Genomic DNA, 19,924 nt, shown 5'->3' on the forward strand with positions numbered 1-19,924 from the left:
CTGGGTATGACCCGAAAACAAAAACAAAATTTCTCTGGGATGTGTTCCTACAGTGTACTCTGCTATAATTTCAACCAAATGATATATTTGGTTAAACATTATTGAATGTGTCCATTAAGTGTTTCTGGATGAGGCTGGCATTTGAATCAGTAGTGATCTCATTCGATCTATAGAAACCTTGGAAAAGATCAAAAAGAGTAAGAGAGAACTTACTTTTTCTGCCTCTCTTCTGTCTGGAGCTTTGGCCTCTTGCCTTTGCACTTAGATTTGGACGAGAATTATACCACTTATTCTCCTGGGTCTCAAGCCGGTCTTGGTCCCTTCTTCCTCCTTTCTTCCTTCTTCTTTCCATCCTTCCTTTCTTCTCTTTTCTTCTCTTCTTTCTTTCTTTCTTTCTTTCTTTTTATTTATTTTTTTTGGAAGCATCAAGGAACAAATGCAGGGCATCATATGTGTGAACTCTACCACCAAGTCATATACTCAGGTACAGTTTTCTGAATTTTTATTCTGCTTTTCAAGGTGTTTTTTTAAAATTTTTTCTCTTTTATTAAAAAAATCCCCTTCTCTTTTCTTTTCCTTCATTGATATGGTTGTGATGACCAGGAAGGGCCTGGGGGAGGCACATACATCTGGTTGTGGAGCTTTCGTGTTTAGTTGTGGTGCTTGAAGTTTCTCCTTCCTTTATCCTGGGTTCTCCCCCTGCACATCCTAATGAAGTGCTGGCTGGGTTTCTGCAAGATTCACACACATGCTCATCAGGGCTTGTGCTTCCTGGCTGAGGTGCTGATCACACATCTTTAAGTTATGCTTGCCAAGAGCCACACCTCTTTGTTGTGGTGCTTAACCACATCTGTCTGCAGTGTAGTCAGGGTCTATGGTGGTGCTGAGGCTCTGAGACAGCAGAGCTGCCAGGATTCCATTCTATGTGCATGACAGCACTGGGAAGTGAACTTTTGCCCTTCCACTCCAGCAGGCATTCCAAGACCCTGAGCTATTCCTCCAGACCATAGACTTTCCTTTTCAACCCTTCCATTGAATGCTTTACTTCAATCTACATATTTTTAATGTCTAAAGCTCTTTCTTGTTCTTTGGTTATCCCATTGTTGTGACATTCTGTTTTTTTATATCATGGATTCAGTTTCCACTAATATTTCAAAAGCTATTAGTAGTCATTTTAACATTTTCTCCTACTCCTCACCCTCTCTTTTTTTTTTTTTTTTTTTTTTATATATATTTTTTTTTTATTAGTGAAAAACCATGAGGTACAGTTATAGGCTTACAAATTTTGTGCTTGGGTTTCAGTTATACAATGATCAAGTCCCCATACCTCCACCAGTGCCCGTCATCCATCCCCATGGGTCCCAGCATCCCCCCCCCATCCCCCCCCCCCCCCCGTCCCATCCTGCCTCTGTGGCAGGGTATTCCCCCTTGTTCTCTCTCTCTTCTTTTGGGTACTGTGTTTTGCAAGAGAGGCTTTGAGTGGCAATCATGTTTGGTCTATCGACTACTTTTAGCATGCTTCTCCCACCCTGGGAGGGCCCTCACAACACCCTTCATTTGGTAATCTCTTCTCTATCTGAGCTTCCTTTTCACCTAGAGCCTGTGGCTGGCCTTCCATTCATGGGGCAAAATTCCTGGTACTAATCTCAGCCATTCCTGTGTGTCACTCTCACTTTTTGTTGCTTTATGTTCCCCAGATGAATGCAATCTTTCTGTGTCTATCCCGCTCTTTCTGACTCATTTCGCTTAACATGATACTTTCCATGTAGTACCACTTGTATGTAAATTTCATAACTTCATCTTTTCTAACAGCTACATAGTACTCCATTGTGTAAATGTACCAAAGTTTCTTTAACCAGTCATCTGTTCTTGGGCACTCAGGTTTTTTCCAGATTCTGGCTATTTGATCTGCCATTTGACCCAGCTATAGCACTCCTGGGAATATATCCCAGAGAGGCAAAAAGGTATAGTCAAAGTGACATCTCACCCTCTCTTTGATTCTATTCAGTTTCTTTTTCTTTTTTCCTGAGGACATAGATGTGGCTCAAAGAATTGGAGTGCATTCTTTGCATGCAGGAGTCCTGAGTTCAATCCCAGGCATTACATGGGACCCAAGTATTACTTGGGAGTGATCCCTTAGCACTGAGTTGTGTAGTGTACTCTAAGCCCCAGCACCACTGGGTATGGCACGCGTATACACACACACACACACACACACACACACACACACACACACACATGCGCGCACGTGCGCAAAGGTGTTTTATCTCTTACTTTGTTCCTGTTTTTTTGTTTTTTTATCTCAGATGCTTTCCTCAAAAGTTTGCCATTTCAGATTAAAATGAAGTGCTCAAGGCTCACTGGAAATTCTGAGTAAGAGATTAAGACTTGTTAAATTTTACTACTATTCTCAAGTAGGAAGAAATATTTTATTTAGCAACCCAAAAGTCTTTATTCAGTCTGCTGATTGAGAGATAGAAGCTTTGCTGCAGTCATGCCCAGGGCATTTACCCTGGTGAGGTAGGTCCACCCAGTCTCATTGTTTTCTGTATAATGCCTCATTCACCTCATTCACCTTCAGTGTGCCTGTCCTCATTCTTGGGCCCAGTCTTTTGACTTAATATCCTCGTGGATCAAATCCCTGTTTCCTGATTTTGGGGTGTGTATGTAATCACTATATTCCAGAGTGTGGGGTAGAACTTCGAGGAGTTTGATTGTTACTTATTAAAAATTGTTAACTGTTGGGGCCTCTTCCACCCAGATCCCCCATCTTCCAGTAGCTAGGCAGTTACACCCACCAACTGCCTCCAGCACTGTAATCCCATCAACGGCCAAGATCCAGAGACTATAAAACCAAGCTCCAGGTTTTTTAGATCTTTTATTGTCTAGTTCTCACTCTTGGAGAACCCAGCAGGCTACCAAGAGTATCCTGCCCTCAAGACAGAGCCTGGCAAGTTCCCTGAGGCATATTTGATATGCCAAAACCCAGTAACAATGATGGGTCTTATTCTCCTGACCCTGAAAGAGCCTCCAATGTGGCACCATTGGGAAGGACGAGTAAAGAGAGGCTGCTAAAATTTAGGGGCTAGAATGAATGGAGACTTTACTGGTGCCTGCTTGAGCAAATCAATGAACAACGGGATGACAGTGATGCAAAGATACAGTGAACTGTTGGGGCCAGAGCAAAATAGTACATCATATAGGGCATTTCCCTTGCACATGACAAACCTGGGTTTGATCCCCAGCACACCATATAGTTCCCTGAGCTTGTCAGGAGTGATCCCTGAGCATAGAGCCAGGAATAAGCCCTGTGCACTGCCAGGAGTGGCCCAACAACAAAAACCCTCTCAACTGTTTATTTCACACCTGTCCCTCCTTTGACGTGTCTCTTTCATCCATGAGTGTCTCAGTTTCAGAGTCTAAGAGTCTAGGCCATAAATCTGTTTTCTTCTCTTTCATAGCTACCTCTGCAGAAACATAAGATTCCATTTTCACTATTGTAACAGTTGCCAGGCTTTTCTTATATTTAACCTTCTAAAAGTGTGTTGATGTCTCTAATCTGCTTTATTGTAGCCCCTGTGTTCTATTTGCCCTTGATTGTCTCTTGATCTTTACTATCATTTCAGTGAGGTTTTAGGAAGAAGCATACACGGCACAAAACAAATTGCATGGTAAAACAAACAAACAAACAAACACAGAAGAATCCTGCACAGTGCATAAGTATAGAGTGCAAAAGGCCAGAGTCCTATTCTCCAGGTAGTCACTCTCTAGGGGAAGGTAGCTCAACCTCCACAGGCTACTCCAGGATTGCACATAGGTAAATCACTTGATTCTGTTTTGTTGTTGCTGTTCTGGTCTTGATACTGTCACTTACAATCTCTTGGAAGGGTTTTTTGTTGATTGGTTGGTTTGGTTTTGAACTTTCCTGCCTCTGCATTCAGGAATTGCTCCTGGCAGTGCTCAGGTACCATATGGGATGCTAGGGATTATGTGCAAGGCAAATGCCCACCTGCTGTCCTATCTCACTGGTGCTATTTGAGGTATTCCTACACTGATACAAGTCTATGTCATTCTTGTTAATGGTTCCATACTATTCAATGAGATAGCACAGTGGAAAGGGCCTTTGCCTTGCATGCGGCCGACCCCGCCAACCCGGGTTCGATTCCTCTGCCCCTCTCGGAGAGCCCGGCCAGCTACCGAGAGTTTCTTGCCCGCACGGCAGAGCCTGGCAAGCTCCTCATGATGTATTCAATATGCCAAACACAGTAACAAGTCTCACAGTGGAGACGTTACTGGTGCCTGCACAAGCAAATCGATGAACAATGGGAGGACAGTGCTACAGTGCTACTATTCAATGTCATGGATGTATCATAATATACTTAACCATTTAACTATACCTTTTAAATATTTTATAGGGACATATGTATATCTTCTTGAAATATCAATAAATTGAATTACTAGAATTTCATAAATGTCAAATGACCATCTATGTGTAAAAAAAGAGATCAATAAGAGAGCAATATTTTATATACAGATACTCTTGGTAGCTTGCTGGGCTCTCCGAGAGGGGCAGAGGAATCGAACCCAGGTTGGCGGGGTTGGCCACATGCAAGGCAAACACCCTTTCCACTGTGCTAAAATATTTTCTTTGCTGTTCTGAAAAGAGGCATCCTTGATACTTGAAACCGGTGATGTTAAGATTCACTTGCTGAAACAGCAATGAGATATCATCTCACACCACAGAGACTGGCCCACATCCAAAAGAACTAAAGCAACCAGTGCTGGTGTGGATTGGGGGAAAAGGGTTGCTCTTTCACTGTTGGTGGAAATGCCACTGGCCCAGCCTTTTCGGAAAACAATATGGACATTCCTTCAAAAACTAGAAATTGAGCTTCCTTATGACCCCACAATACCACACTGGGAATATATTCCAAGGGTGCAAAAAAACATAGTAGAAATGCCATCTGCAGCTATATGTTCATTGCAGCACTGTTCACAATAACCAGAATCTGGAAACAACCCGAGTGCCCAAGAACAGATAACTGGTTAAAGAAACTTTGGTACATCTACACAATGGAATGCTATGCAGCTGTTAGGAGAGATGAAGTCATGAGATTTGCTTATAAGTGAACAGACATGCAGAGTACCATGCTAAGTGAAATGAGTCAGAAAGAGAGGGACAGACATAAAAGGACTGAACTAATTTGTGGTATATAAAATAATATAATATGAAATGGACCCAAGGTCAGTAGACACAAGGGCCAGGAATATTGCCCCAAATTTGGAAGCTTGTCTCATGGGCTGGGGGAGAAGGCAGCTGGAATAAAGTAGGGATCACTAAGTAAATGATGGTTGGAGGAATAATTCGGGATAGGAGATGTGTGCTTAAGTAGATAAAGGACCAAACTTGAAACCTCTCGGTGTCTGTATTGCAGACCATAATGACCAAAAGTGGAGAGAGAGTATGGGGAAACAGTCTGCCATGGAGGCAGGGGGAGTGTTGGAAAGAGAGGGGTAAACTGGGGACAGGACACGGTGGTGGAGAATGTGCACCATGGTGGTGGAGGGACGGGTGTTTGATCATTGTATGATTGAAACTCAAACATAAAAGTTTGTAACTGTATCGCATGGTGATTCAATTAAAAAAATTCACTTGATGTTGATATTTCACTATAAATTAAGCTAAAGCATCTTGAAGTTATGAAGTCTTCACTGATACAGCTATATAAGTCCTCTTACAATTTATATTTGTGCAAAAACCGTAATGAATCCTTCACTAGTCAGAATTTTGTGTCAGAATCCTGACAGGAAACAGAACATTCAAATGGGAAATTGAGAATTGGGGTAAGGGGATTTAGTATACCCAGTAGTGCTTTGGGGCTATACCCAAGATTCCCTCATACAAAGCATGTGTTCTAGCCCTTTCAGCCATCTCCTGCCTGAAAATTGTGGAATTTGATGAAGGAAACATTTTTGGTAGTGGAGGCAGAATTGAGGGAAATAGGGATGAGATGGTGAGATGCCCTGGGGCTGGTGACTGAGAACCTTTGCCACTCCCAAGTTCAGGCATCAAAAGTCAAGGGAAGTTAGGGGCAGGGGAGTGCCTTGAGCTTTCAGTAAGGCCACCTGCAGGTGGGTAGGGACAAGCCAATTTTCAGCAATCCGAAAAAAGGAAAGGAGCTAGGGAAAACCCCTTCACCTCACACTTCATCTAGTATGTGTATTTACTAAATATGAGAGCTCTATATGGGAGAAGAGTGTCTACCAAGAGGGACAAATGGAAACAATTCCTGGAAAATATTATTTCTGCATAAAGGAGCAACAGTAAGTCACTCAGCATCATCAATAAGTTTTTAAAAATAGCAATTTTCCATTAATCAATTTCTGAGATAACTAATTTTACCATAGGCTCATTCTTTTCACAATACTTAGTTCCAAAAATTTATTTGTGGTCACAAAAATAATCAAACTTCTAAATATAGACAGTCTCCTTCTAATATTAAATAATTCAATATTATTTTACTAATACCATATTGATAAAATATTACTAAGCATTATTTTATTAATTAAATATAACTAATTAATATGATGTTTAATTTTGAATAGTCATTTAGAGCCAGAGAGCTAGTGCAATGGGCAGAGCACATGCTCTGCATGCAAAAGGTCTGGGTTCAATCCCTGGTACCACATGGTCCCCTGAGCACTACCAGTAGCAAGCCCTGTGCATCACAGTCCCTAAACCATAAATAAATAAGTTATATTCATTGATTCCTTTTCTAGACCTTTGACTCCAGTTTCGGGTCTCAGCAGACAGAAACCTCTACTGGTAGCTGGGGCACAAGATGAAACCAGACACTCTTCCTAGCAGGGTGCCCTCCCAAACACCCTTGCTCAGCCTGAGATCATTGAGATGCACCAATAAACCTAATGTGCACATCTTGAAATGTGGAAAGAAAATGAGTATCTGGAGAAAGTCCACATAGACATGGGGAGAGAGTGCAAACTATGCAAACAGTGACCCTCATGAAGACTGACCTTTTTCTCATCAAATTTATAATGAAATGACGTTGAACTCACAACGTTATGGGAGGACCTGCTGTACCTTCTAGTGTCCTACTTTCTTCAATAATTGCCATGGCTATGAACCTCAGGGCAAACCCTCTCGCCAAGCACCACAGACAATGCATTTATTCAATCATGTAATGAACTCATTAAGTCAGCTGTGAAAATTGTCCAGATCTTGGTTTATATTCAAGTTAGATAGGGAGAAAAAAAGATTACATATATAAAAAGAGTCAACAAAATTAAAAAGTGAACTTTGGAGAGAAACATTTTCCCTACTTTCTTTCTATTGGTAGTTTCTCTATTATTCTAACGATGGACCCTCAAATAAGATATGCCTTCAGAAACAGAGTGAAATTTTTCTGTCCAGACTCTAAAAGAAAAATTCCATCATGGTTGTTCTTCTGTTTTATGTCTTGTCAACAAAGACTAGCCAGAGAGAATGCAAGTGGAATAGCCTCAGCAAGGGATTGGGACCCTTCTCACAAATAAATAATATTTATTTACAATAATTGTTAATCCAAGACAGAACCAGCATACAAAGAAAAATATGAGTGGGGTCAATGGAAAATAGAGTTTCCCAACATATGGATATGGCTGAATAGTTGCCTGGTTCTTACTCCTGCACCTCCAAAGTGCTCTTTCTGTAGGGGAAAAAAAAAGGAATGAGTGCACAAAAGAAAAAACGGAGGTTTATATCACAATGGAATGCCACTCTGCAATAATGAAATATTACAGTTTGCTACAACTTCAATGAAATGGGAGGGCAACATACAGAGGGAAGTAAGTGAGAAGGAAAAAAACAAATACTGAATGGTCTCACTCATACATGGAATATAAGGAAATTGCTTGGAAATCAACAATGGGCAATGATAACAGACCCTGAGAGTCTGTCTCTACAAGTAAGGGGGTGGGGTGGTGAGAGGGAACTTAGAGATAGTGAGGAAAGGGTACTAGCACTATTGTGGTAGATGTGGTATAGAAACATTGCATTCCCAAAGCATTAACATTATAAATCACAGTGCTCAGACACAAAATATTAAAGAAAGCAAGAGTCAAACAGGTAAGGCATTTGCTGGGGATCAAATCTGGATTCAATCCCTAGTATCCCATATGGTCTCCCTGGCCCTGCCATGAGTGATCCCTGAGCATACAGCCAGTAATAAGCCCTGAGCACCACCCGGTATCACCCTTCTAAGAAAAATTTTAAAGAATAAAAATTTAAATATTTTATTCTAGTGTACAAACAAATTAATCAATGGAGATGGATTATCAACAACTATTCTAACCTTAATAAATAAACTTGATTGGTTGGTGGGGGAAAGAACCCAGAGAAATCACTAAAATTTTGTGGGTTTAGAAATCACTTTTTCCTTAATAAAGTTTTTTTTAACTTTAAAAGTTTGACTTACTCAATTTCATAGTTCATAATATCCAAATATGACATTTTTAGAGAACTAGCATGTCCTAATTTTTATTAAAATTTGATTTTTGAAAATTATTAACAAGGAAAATTTTGTAAAGTTCTGCCATTTGGCTCAAGAATAGTAATAGTTTGGAATTTTCAATGATGGCCATAGTTCATGCTTGGCCTTAGGGAGCGCCAAGATCCCAGCCCACCTGATCTCTGGAATGGATCATTCAAAGTATACCCTTCTCTATATTATTATCAAAGTTACTTTCAGGAACAGTGATAAAAAGAATAATGGGGGGGGATGAAAAAAATGTATTGAACTTTTCACAAATAATCTGTAAAAAATAAATATATTTTTTAAATGAAGGAAAGGGTAAATTGTGTTTAATTATATGTAATTATATGTTTAATTATATGTAAGTTCATTTTTATAGTTATGGCCAGTTCTGTGTCTTAATTGTACTGGTAGTTATATGAATCTACACATGTGATTAAAGATATACAACTATACACACACCCACAAATGAGTATATGTAAAACTGGTGAACTTTGAATGAAAGTTATAAATCATGCCAATGTCCATTTCCTGTTTGTGGTTTTTATTTGTTTGTTTTACAGCCACACTGGGTGGTGCTCAGAGTTTACTCCTGGCTCTGGGTTCAGGGATCACGCCTGGTCATACTGGGGGTCAAACCCAGGTCAGCCATGGGCAAGACAAGCTCCCTACCCACTGTACTAGCTTCAGCCTATTTCTTGTTTTTGATATTGTACTCTAGCTTCAAGGACTGGAGTGATAGCACAGCGGGTAGGGCTTTTGCCTTGCACGCAGCTTACCCCAGTTTGATTCCTCCACCCCTCTTGGACAGTCTGGCAAGCTACCAAGAGTATTCCGCCCGCACCGCAAAGCCTGGAAAGCTACCTGTGACGTATTCGATATGCCAAAAACAGTACCAACTAGTCTCACAATGGAGACGTTACTGATGCCCACTCGAACAAATCAATGGACGGGGGCGGGGGAGGGGGAGAGCGGAGCACTGCTACAACGCTACTCTAGTTTTATAAGAGCCTAGCATAAGAGTAGTTTTGTGGAAGCTACTGGACCTTTCCCATACAACATTTGCAATTTTTATCAATCTATAATTATTTAAAAATTTAACTTATTTACGGCCAAGGAAGTAGCTCGATCGTAGAGCACATGCCTCACATGTATAGGGCCCTGGGTTCAATCCCTAGGACCATAAAAACACTTAAGCAATTTCTATTAAAGATTATAAAGGATAGATCTCCCAAATATGTTCATAATGTTCATATTAAGTTCTCCAAAATGTCCAGATCAAGTCTTTTCAAGACATATCACTTTGGAATGTGGATTATTTCGTGCTGTTGTCAATCGAGGCCCTTGCATGTTCAACAGAAATCTTATACAACTCCCTTAACTAACTAAAAAAATGAGCAGTGGAGACAGCCAGAGATTTAGAGTTATTTCCAGAAATAATCTTTCTACTGGAGAGACCTTCCCACAAGGTAGGACAAAGTTAATTACTATTTCTTTTTTTTCATTTGACTCCCATTCCTTTCTCCTTTATGCTCCAGGTCTCTATCGCATTCCTTAGCTCAAGATAAGAATTTATGCTTTGGGCTCACTTCCTTTAAAATTTGCATTCATGTAGATTATCCATATGCCTGTAATTAAATTTCTTTTCTCCTAGTAATGTCTTATGTGATTGTTCTACCAGCTTGTTCTTACCAACAAAGTGTGTGGGTATGGGTGGAGGATGGTGGGGGAGAAGAGATATCCTTTCTTTCCTTTTCTTTTCTTTTCTTTTCTTTTCTTTTCTCTTCTTTTCTCTTCTTTTTATTTCTTTCCTTTTCTGTTTATGTTTTGGGGCCATACTCAGAGATGCTCAGGGCTTATTCCTGGTTCTACACTCAGGAGGTGTCACTCTTGTCAGGGCTCAAGGTACCATATGGGATGCTAGGAATCAAACGTGAGTCAGCCATGTGCAAAGCAAATGTTCTACCCATTACACTTTTGCTCTGGCCCCAAAAATATTCTTTCTGTATGTACAATTATATCTGTGTGGTTACATCTATTTGATATGCTTAAAAAAGACAAAAGTATAGCAGGTCAATAAATGACAGGAGGGGGAGAAAGTTATGACTAAATAACCGTAGCTTATGGGGACTGGGAGATAACTCAGTAAACTGGATGCAGGAAGCCTAGATTCATTCCTTGTGAATCTGTGATGGTCCTGTGAGCACCTATGGAAATGATCCTCCCAGTAACAAGCCAGGAACACTACCTTTGCACTTCTAGGAATAGGACGCTATTCCACAAAAAGGTGGTAGCCTAAAAGAATTTTTTAAGTTTTGGAACAGTCCTGTAACCTGACTGGAGTTGTAGTTAGATTAATCTATACTGTATCACTGTATCACTGTCATCCTGTTGTTCATTGATTTACTCGAGTAGGGGCCAGTAATGTCTCTATTCATCCCAGCCCTGAGATTTTAGCAGCCTCTCCTTACTCGTTTTTCACAATGCCATATTGGAGGCTTTTTCAGAGTCAGGTGAATGAGACCTATTATTGTTACTGTTTTTGGCATATCGAATATGTCACGGGTAGCTTGCCAGGCTCTGCCATGCAGGCGGGATACTCTTGGTAGCTTGCTGCGCTCTCCAAGATATATATATATATATATATATATATATATATATATATTTCCCATTTTCCATAATTACCACACCATATTTTATGGGGTTCAGACAGTAGGCAACAAATAATAGAGGGAAATCATCATAGATTAATCTATACACACATTAAAATTCATCAAATTGTATATATCAGCAAAATAGCAATATTGCTAGATGTTAGATGACGTATTCGATGTGCCAAACACAATAAGAACAAGTTTCACAAAGTATGAGATTAATACCCAAGAATAGCTGAGATCAGCACCAGGAGGATTATTCCATAACTTAGAGGCCAGCCGGGTATCCTAGAGGAAAGGGCAGTTCAGATAGAGAAGGGAGCACCAAATAAAGGGTGTTTGGAGGATCCTCCCAGGAGGGGAGATGCATGTCGAAAGTAGACTATGGACTGAACATGTTTGCCACTCAATGCCTCTTTTGCAGACCACAACACCCAAAAGGAGAGAGAGAACACAGGGGATTGTCCTGCCACAGAGGCAGGGCGGGATGGGGGGATGGGGGTGGGGGGATATTATCCATGGTGGTGGAAAATGGGCACTGGTGGAGGGATGGGTATCTGATCATTGTATAATCGAAACCCAAGCACAAAAAATTGTAAATCTACAACTGTAAAAACAAAAAAAAGAAACAAACAAACAAACAAAAAAGAAATGATCACACACACAAAAAAAAAAAAGAACAAGTTTCACAATGGAGACATTACTGGGCCCACTCGAACAAATCGATGAACAATGGGAGGACAGTGCTACAGTTAGATTATTTTAAAAAATATGTCTAATGTTTCAAAAAGTTTTTTAAAAACTTGAAAGCTTTGAACTTAGACTGTTGAAGCATAGGAATATAGCATACATGAGTGTTAGGCCCTGGGTTCATCCCCAGGAAGCAAATAGTGGAATGTTGGGCAAGTTAGTCTCTATTTTCTTAAATAGTAACAAGTAAATATAGTAAAAATAAAACAGTAAAAAGGAATAAGTAATTACCTTAGTGTTTTCTCAGTGCTAGGCAATGTACCAGACCTTTGCAAACATTATCATCAGATGGATATGATCATTGCTATTTTATGGTCTGGCATATACTCATTTTCTATCTGAGGAGAGTCAAAATTTTACCTTCTTTGGAAATCTATCCTGTAACAACTTTATAATCTCTGGAAAATATTTAAAGACCATGTAAAATTGTAATAGAAGAAATCTGAGTAGTATCTTAGGCATTTTGACTATTTTGAATTATCTGGAACTTTATAATGTCATCTGAAAAAACAAATATTTTGTTGCCCTAATTAATACTGCCTTGAATATAGTAGCTCTTTCAAACAACTACTAAGCAATTATATTCCACTGATATTTCATCTGAGATTGCTTGATCAGATGTAAAGACTTTTGTACTGTACTGATAAGTCATAGATCCATAACGCTCTTCCACATTTGCTTATGGTTCTTCTACATTTTATCTGTCAGGAGGTGCTGGATAGTCACAAACATTTTCCAAACTCAGGCACTTAACACAACAAAAGCTTGTTTTCCTCCGATCCTTACTGGCTGGAAGGGAGTGCTTTTAATCACTGTCACACTTGGAACTGACTCTGGAGACTTCGTGCCAGCATTTATTCTTGTGTCTGCTGTAGCCATGGGAAGGGGACCTTCGGAGTCAAACTCTGGTTCTCAGGGTCTCTGAGAAATGATACACATCACCTATCACATTCCAGCCACTAAAGCGAATCTCATGGTCTCACTTCTAAAGGGGCAGAGAAGTACAGCCCCACCATATGCTTGGAGGGAAGAAAGACTAAAAGAACATTAATGTCTTCCACATCATTATCCTCAGAGATAAAATAAACAGAGGGGGGAGAGGTGCCTAGCAACAGACTTCTGATAGTATTGTTGATATAAACTGTAGAGATGTTAGAAATTCACTTTCCGTTTGCTTCCCTTAAGAAAGAAAGAAAGAAAGAAAGAAAGAAAGAAAGAAAGAAAGAAAGAAAGAAAGAAAGAAAGACAGCAGGCATGAGCCGGGGATGTGGGGGCAACTGAAACCTCATGGGAAGGGGGGCTTTCCGGTCCGTCCTTTACGCCCTACCAAGGTCACCAGTTGCCCCCCACGAGCGGCTCTCCAGCACGGCCACAGCCCCAGAAGCTCAAGGACTTAATGCAGAACCCAGAAGCTTGGAGCAGAAAAGTGAACAGACTATGCGTTAATCCAGGCCATCAAGTCTGCCAGAGGGGAAAGGGTGTTGCCCCATTCGCCCTCTCTTCTCTGGAAAGAAGGATGGCGGCCACATGGGAGCTTTGTGGATAGCAGGTATGAGCCGGGGGACTGGAGGCGACTAAAACCTCATGGGAAGGGGGGCGTTTCGGTCCACCCTTCACGCCCTACCGAGGCCACCAGTTGCCCCCCACTAGCAGCTCTCCAGCACGGCCACGTCTCCAGAGCACAGAAACCAATTTCTTAGCTGACTTTCAGTAGAAATACTTCCAGGGTCAATAAGTAAAATAGCAGAAATCCAAAACCAACATATAATTCTTGAACCCAGCTGTAGAAAGCAAATCACTTCACAATGCTTTTTCAGCATGTCTGATTTGGGGGGGGGTGGTAAACTCTAAATAATAGTGGTGAATCTTTTATTGAAACAATGAATCTAATCAAAGCAGATAGAGTGTTAACTAGAATTCATCTGCCCCACAGGGACTGGGAGGGGTGGGGGTGGGGTTTTATTGGGGTTCTTCATGGTAAAAAATAAGTTTTGGTAAAGGGAAATGTGTTTGATATTTGCATGACTGAGACCTAAACCTGAAAGCTTTGTAACCTTTCCCACGGTGATTCACTAAATAAATAAATAAATAAATAAATAAATAAAAAAGAAAGAAAGAAAGAAAACTTATCCTCGCCATTGCCCTCCAAAAAGAAATCATTCTTGGCATTTTTTTTCAGATTTAGAATTTATAGAAAAAGAAGAAAATAAAAATTACGACCTCCAGAAACCCTCTTAGGCTTCCTGGTAAAGGTAAGGAGAAACTGTGAGCACTAATTGGAAAAATGAATAGGGTCCAGGGTTTGGCTTGGTGGCAACAATAGAGTGCGAGATTGATATCTAGTGCCAGCCATAATCACCAAGCTGCAGTCCTGCTGGCAGTGCAGTCTGGAATCCCTGGCACAACAAAGTGTGGAACCCAAGCATGTACCACAAAACTAGAAGACCTCGTGAGCACCAATCCTGCAGTGTGACCTCTGAGAGCATGTGTGAACACCGGTGACTGATTGAAAACTAAAATGAAATACATAATCACCACCTTCAAAGGCACATGTGCATGTGTGTCCCATGACAAAAGGAGTTTGATGCTCAGAGAACACCAGGACCAAGTATGTGAAGTACTGTGACTAGGTATGACCAGATGTGCTGTCCCTGATGAGGACCATCTCTGCCACCCCTGGGTCATCACGACAGTGAAGAGAAGGGGAAGAGAGAGAATCTGCGTGTCTAAGTGCAAACAGTGTTTTGGAAGAATTAAAAGAAAATGTCACCTGAGAAGACCAAGAGAAATGGTCCTTATTAGAGAAAGGTAAGAGGTTTTTTTTAAAAAACAAAAAACCAAAAAAACAAAAAAAAACTTTTTAATTGAATCACTGTGAGATAGACCTTTACAAAGCTGTTCATGATTGGATTTCATTCATACAGTATTCCAACACCCTTCCCTCCACCAGTGTACATTTCCCAGCACCAGTGTCCCTAGGTTCCCTCCCATCACCTCCCAACCCCCACCCACCCCCTGCCTCTATGGCAGGCACTTTCTCTCTCTCTCTCTCTGTCTCTCTCTCTCTCTCGCTCTCGCTCTCGCTCTCTCTCTCTCTTCCCCCCACCTCTCTTCTCTCTTCTTTTGGGCACTGTAGTTTGCAATATTGTTACTGAAAGGTTATCAATAATATCCCTTACCTACTTTTATCCCTCAGTTCTTGTCCAGCGTGATCATTGCCAGCTATTATTGTTGTAGCAGTCTAAGGTAAGAGACTTTTTAAAAGGAGGTGGGCAGTTCTAAATCTTAACCTGAAGGTAAGTAGCCAACAGAGGCCCAGGGAATTTTCTGTGAACTCTTTGGTGCAGACAAAGTGATTATGCCCTAGCACAATTTTCAAACAGGAAGAATGAAAGTTTTAAACGGTGGTTTTATTGAGGAAAAGCATATACTGGATCAGAGGACTCAGGAAACCCAGGAAGTGAAGTGTAGCCAACTGTTGCCCCAAGCACTGGCTGAGAGGCCTGTAGCTGGATCTAGACCAAGTCTGCTTCCAATTTATTTGATTGAGGATTTCACTTTGAAAAGAGTGCTTCACGGACCTTCGGGGGCTGTCACGCTCTGGCCCCCGAGCAGAAGATTAACGGCTCTGTGGACCAGCAGGGAGACAACTGCGAGATTAGAAGGCCCTTGTTTATGAGTCCGCGGGCTTGCAGGTGGCTGTGTAACAGGCTGGGCCACTCCTGGGGCACCTCCTGATGTTACCAGCCATGGAACTAACCCTGTGGGGAATGAGCAGCGGATTCCATTCTCCAAAGTGCTCATGGGAAACAGTGGGTTTGAATGAACCTGAAAGAAAAGGTTTCCCTGAATCATCCATCTTCTGGAAGGGTCCCCAGGCATCCAGAGCAGTCGTGACTTTGGGAGAGGGAGACATCCCTTTTGTATCACCTGCAGAGGCCAGTGGCATGTGGCAGTTCAGAACCTGACCTTGGAAGCACTGATGTGTCCTTTAGTGCCTAAATGGGGTTTTAACCTTAAGGATTTTGATTGTAAAATGGAGGTTGAGTTACTTAATTATCTGGAAACAGAATAATAAACATAGAAAGCACTTTACAACTACTGGATTTTGTTATTACATGTATGTTTATAATATCTATGGAAAAAATTAATGATGGAAGACAAACAATTATATCTCTGTTTTCTGGAGTTTCATTTTACTTTTGGTTTTTGTGCTACACCCAGCAGCGCTCGGGGCTTACTCCTGCCTCTGTTTTCTGGGATCACTCCTGGCAGTGCTCAGTGTTCCATGTGGTCTTAGGGATCAAACTGCGATTGACTACATAAAAGTAAGTGCCTTAACCCTGTACTATCTTTTGGGTACCTGGGATTTTATATTTATAAAGTTCCTTCAGACACTATAATACCCATTACTCCTTTCATATCCCTTCTGTGCATTCATTTTTTAATTTTACTTTTTGATTCCCCAGTTCTCCCTGCCCCAACACTTTTGCTTCAAGGTGATGATAACCAGAAGTTGCAGACTCTTGGCTATAGTGCTCTCATCCTTGATTGTGGTGCTCATCAGGGTTTTGCTCTACAGTTGATGTGCTTACTCATATTTTGGTTGCAGTGCTCACCAAGGGTTGCATACTTTGTTGTGTTGCTCATGCATTTTAGTTGTGGTACTCATGCACACTTAGTTGCCATGTTCCAGAGATGCCACATTTGGCTGGTGGCACCAGAGTTTCCAAAATACGCAGCTATAGGAATTGAACTAAAGGCATGTGAGGTGGTGTGGGATCAAATTCTCAACTTCATCAGTCTCACACTTTTACCTCTGAATTATCCCTGGATAGTTCGCATTTTTTCCCATGATTCTGATCTGCCCAGTACAGAGCTCCCATCACTTATGTGGTAACCTTGAAAGGTGAGAGGGTATTTTCTTCAGATCCCAATTCTCCAGTCTTTTTTTTTTTTTTTTGCCTTTTGGGTCACACCCGGCAATGCACAGGGGTTACTCCTGGCTCTGCACTCAGGAATTACTCCTGGCGGTGCTCAGGGAACCATATGGGATGCTGGGAATTAAAGCCAGGTTGGCCGCGTGCAAGGCAAACGCCCTAACCGCTGTGTTATCACTCCAGTTCCCCCACCCCCATTCTCCAATCTTTGCCTGACTACTCTTCAGAAAATTTATAAACAGCAGAGAAAATAAAATATATCCGCTACCCTTCAGGGTTGATTGCATTGGAGGGACCCCAAAAGGCAAGTAGGACTCTCTTCCCCTTTTTTCATTTTGCTATTAATAGACACAAGAGAATACCTTCTCAAACTTATGCTTCAGGGTGTGGGTATTAAATTTGAAACTCCATTCTATTTAAAAAATTTTTTTTTATTGAATCATCATGAGATACAGTTACGAAGCTTTTATGATTGAGTTTTAGTCGTACAATGATCGAACACCCATCCCTTCTCTAGTGCACATTTTCCACCACCAATGTCCCCATTACCCCTCCCACCACTCCTACTGTACCCCACCCCCTGCCTTCATGGCTGGCACATTCTTTCTTACTCTCTCTCTACTTTGGGGCATCATAGTTTGCATGATACTGAGAAGCCATCATGTTTGGACCTTTGCCTACTATCAGCACACATCTCTCATCCCCAGGGATCCCTCCAACCATCACTAACTTCATCGTCCCTTTTCTACCCTAACTGCCTTCTTTGTCAGCACATGAGGCAGACTTCCACCCCAAATACTCCTGGCCCTTGTCTCTACGGTCTTTGGGTGTTAGTCTGACATTATGTTGTTTTATATTCCACAAATGAGTATAGTCCTTGTATGCCTGTCCCTCACTATCTGATTCATTTCACTTAGCATGATACTCTCCATTCCATCTACTTATAAGCAAATTTCAATACTTCATCTTTTCTAATAGTTGCATAGTATTCCATTGTGTAGATGTACCATAGTTTCTTTAACCAGTAAACATAAGGAATGCTTCACAAATTTGCATGTCATCCTTGCACAGGGCCATGCTAATCTCTGTATCATTCCAATTTTAGTATATGTGCTGCCAAAGCAAGCACTCCACTCTATTTTTATGTATAATGTTTACCCAGTAAACAAAAATTAAAATGATATGTATAACAAACCCCTAAATGTCTTGCATAAATTCAACAGTGTTACCTTTTCCGTGGGTACTGCCTTTGTAAAAAACTTTTAAGACAAAATAACAGAGCATGGCCCCCTTTCTAAAAAAAGATCATACAGTTCTCCCATTTTAAGTATATAATTAAATGATTTTCATATATGAAAGAATACAAACAACCATCACCCATCACCACAATTTTAAAATGTTTTCATCACCCCGAAAAGTAATCTTGAGGGGCTGGAGCGATAGCACAGCGGGTAGAGCGTTTGCCTTGCATGTGGCCAACCTGGGTTCAATTCCAAGCATCCCATATGGTCCCCCAAGCAACACCAGGAATTATTTCTGAGTTCAGAACCAGGAGTAACCCCTGTGCATCACTTAGTGTGAGCTAAAAAGAAAAAAAAAGTAATCTTGAATTCTCTATTTCTTAACCCTGTTCCTTCACACTCCCAGTCCTAGAAAACCAGTAATCTAGTTTCTTTTTTTATACATGTGTTTATTCTAAATATTTTAAGTGAAATAATCTAGTATGTGACTTTGTTGACTGGATTATTTCATGTAGCTCATTGTTTTAATGATTAATCTATGTTTATTCAGTACTTCAATAATATTTTATTGATTAGATATGCTGTACTTTATTGATTTGTTAATTACTAAAACAGGTTATTTCCACTTTTTGGAGACAACTTTTGACTACTATCAGTAATACTACTATGAACTCTGTTCTTTAAGTATCATGTCATTTTACCCCTAATTTTTTAATATGCTCATCACTGCCACTGCCACTGCCACTGTCTTCTCGTTGTTCATCGATTTGCTCGAGCGGGCCCAGTAACGTCTCCATTGGAGACTTTGTTGTTACTGTACTGGAGTGATAGCACAGCGGTAGGGTGTTTGCCTTGCACGCAGCCAACTTGGCTGACCCAAGTTCGATTCCTCCGCCCCTCTTGGAGAGCCCAGCAAGCTACCAAGAGTATCTCGCCCTCATGGCAGAGCCTGGCAAGCTACCTGTGATGTATTCAATATGCCAAACACAGTAACAACAAAGGCTCATCAGTAAGACATAAAAATATTTCCAACATAGCCACAATATTATACAAATTAGCTGTCACCTAATAACTCAATCAGATAAAAATGTCTTCAGTTTCCTGACTCAATTGTTCATATATGGATTCAATTAATGCAACACTTTGACATGTTACATTTGATTGTTATGTGTGTTAGGTATGTTTATGTAGGTGCGAATCTCCCACCTTCTAATACTGACTTGTCGAAAAGGCACCATCTTCTTACAAAACAGAAGAAACATCTTCTGTTTCTTGATCAGGATGCCTATCAAGAAATAGAATATGGAGCTAGTGATAGCCTCATTTTCAGTTCTGTTCATTATTTCAAACTGTAGTGAATTTTAATCTCAGTCCACAAAGTATAACTTACTTTATTCAGAACTCTTTTGAGCCCTTGTCCTGATGGATACTTTATTATGCTCAGGTTGTGTTTTCAATTTCACCATTTCCCCATATGATATCCAAATTATCTGGGGCTCAGAGTATGGAATTGTGTAGAGACCTGGACTGGGGTCCTTGAATTAACGTTTCTCCATGGTGTTTCTGAGACAACCCTGATGCTTCCTGTTAACTTATGCGATACAAGTCAATGTCCTCTTTCCCTGAGAACCAGAGCTCCTCAGCTCCCCTGGATCCTAAGGCTACCATATTCTTGCATGAGACAAGAGACAATCTCCGGTTCCAGATCTCAGATAGGCTGAGAAGATACCTGTGGCTGTGTTATGTCTGATTGTCTAGAATTGTCAAGTATGGCCTCTGGTCATGGGTGACAGCTGACTCCTTCACTG

General features: G+C 40.8%; 1 non-coding gene across 1 annotated transcript; it reads right to left on the minus strand.

Moving 5' to 3' along the window:
- Positions 1-17,901: 17,901 nt before the first annotated feature.
- Positions 17,902-18,004, minus strand: LOC130019891 (U6 spliceosomal RNA). The gene has a single exon (XR_008791942.1). It is a non-coding gene; the product is annotated as a U6 spliceosomal RNA (small nuclear RNA).
- Positions 18,005-19,924: the final 1,920 nt, after the last annotated feature.

The sequence above is a fragment of the Sorex fumeus genome, unplaced genomic scaffold, assembly GCF_029834395.1.
Source record: "Sorex fumeus unplaced genomic scaffold, SorFum_2.1 ptg000009l, whole genome shotgun sequence".
In the NCBI taxonomy this organism is placed as follows: domain Eukaryota; kingdom Metazoa; phylum Chordata; class Mammalia; order Eulipotyphla; family Soricidae; genus Sorex; species Sorex fumeus.